This window comes from Homalodisca vitripennis, chromosome 2, assembly GCF_021130785.1.
Source record: "Homalodisca vitripennis isolate AUS2020 chromosome 2, UT_GWSS_2.1, whole genome shotgun sequence".
In the NCBI taxonomy this organism is placed as follows: domain Eukaryota; kingdom Metazoa; phylum Arthropoda; class Insecta; order Hemiptera; family Cicadellidae; genus Homalodisca; species Homalodisca vitripennis.
In genome coordinates this window covers 158899386-158901402 of record NC_060208.1, presented here as the reverse complement: position 1 = coordinate 158901402, position 2017 = coordinate 158899386, and the positions used below count along the sequence as shown (strand labels likewise).

At 31.3% G+C, this 2017-nt stretch overlaps 1 non-coding gene across 1 annotated transcript; it reads left to right on the top strand.

The window, feature by feature from the left end:
• The first annotated feature begins 409 nt into the window (after window positions 1–409).
• Trnas-gga lies at window positions 410–480 on the top strand. Its single transcript has one exon. It is a non-coding gene; the product is annotated as a tRNA-Ser (tRNA).
• The last annotated feature ends 1537 nt before the right edge of the window (window positions 481–2017 follow it).

Sequence of the window (2017 nt, the reverse complement as noted above, 5' to 3'; positions counted from 1 at the left end):
TTCAGTTGAAACTGGTTCACAATAGCGGACATAACGCTGGAATAACGTAAAAGGTAGGACAATATATGAAATATCCAGGTGAACTAATATAAATACAATCTACATATTTTTTGAAGCGAGGAAGAAATGTCTGAAATCGCAATAAAACTACAAGTGCTAGACAACTAATATTTCTGTTCTATTTTTTAATCTTCCGACATTAGTGTGCTCTTTCACATGGACATAATGTTTATAAATTATAAAACGAACGCATAATAGTTGTAAATTTGTCAAAGTTTAAAAAACTTCGTTTAATTTAAGAGGGAATATATATAAAATTTGGTCTTCCGATCATATTTTAGTTTGGTTATTTAAACACATATGTGAAAGAAACGGCCAAATACAAAATAATTGAATCGTAAAAAGTAAGGGCTCTGTGGTGTAATGGTAGCACATTCACCCGGAAAGTGAGAGATCCGGGTTCGAATCCCGGCGGAGCAAGTACTTTTTGCGATTCAATATTTATTGAAATTAAATTAGGCTATTGCCACTTATACAAATTTAATGAATGTAAACAGAAGTCATTTGACAGGTATTTGATCTTCCGATCATATGTTAGTTTGGTTATTTAAACACATATGTGAAAGAAACGGCCAAATACAAAATAATTGAATCGTAAAAAGTAAGGGCTCTGTGGTGTAAATGGTAGCACATTCACCCGGCAAGTGAGAGATCCGGGTTCGAATCCCAGCGGAGCAAGTACTTTTTGCGATTCAATATTTATTGAAATTATATTAGGCTATTGACACTTATACAAATTTTATATATATATTATATATATATATATATAAAATCTGAATTTTAGAATTATTTAACAATTAATGAAAGAATTTTATTGATGTGTTACGTTTTAATTTTAATACGTCAAAGGTGTAACGGCGAGGTATTACCATGTATGGCTTCTAATGGCTGTAGCTTTCAAATAGGTTAAATAGACTGGGGTTGTAGATTATCATTTAACTATATCTCATCTTATAGCTGCTTCTTAATTTACCTATGTGTGATACCTGCTGAGAAAATTATGAACTTTATTTCAATAAAAAAATATTAAATTACATTCACAATCAGTAATATACGTAACCCAACACCATTTTTACTTCCACAAACTCGGCTCTAAATCTGTTGTGCAACTGTAAAATAATTCCTACTGTGTCGGGGGGATTCACTACATGCAGTAAGATTATCCTGTGCATAAATCACTCTGGGATATATGAAGATCGCTCTCCGCCCGGCAGCGTTTGCAGCTACATCATTGATGGACAACACCGCCTTTTTTAACATTGGTGTGCAAAACCACCGCATCAAACTTTCCTGTGCAACATTTACTGTTTAAAACTTATGGTGCAATATCATTAACTGTAAAATTTAAGTAATAATTGTATAATTGTAATAAGTGAAAGAATAAAAAATAACTGTGTGCCAAAATATTATGAAAACATTTTAAATGTTATTTCCACCCCACCATGGTTTCATATTTTCAGAATATCAGTTACACCTTACGACTGAGTCACTGCTGTTACTGTGTTTCATTTTTATAAAATATCCAAAGTGCCATTCGCCTTTCTACTTGACTTTCCTATAACTAATAAATAGCCTAACGGCTCCAAGGTTTCATCTTGTTATATTGATGGATACTAGTTAAGCTTATATATATATTGTCTTGGTAATCTCATATTAGAGCAGTTGATTACAGACTGTTTTAATCTGTAGAATATAATAGTCGTTGCATTAAAGACAGAATTTTTCATAAAGTACGTTCAAGTAAGTGTTATTATTTGAAAATATACATCCATATACATTGATATTCATTAAAAAAGTCTATTTTTCTTTTCTAGAAGCTATACCAAACATACCTGAGCTACAAGAAATTCTACAACATAGAAAAATAGAGCACAAGACTTCTTTACATTAGTTCAATTATGTACGTGAAATGTTGTTAAAAGAAAATATTGCTGATACAAAGAAGGAGATTATGAAA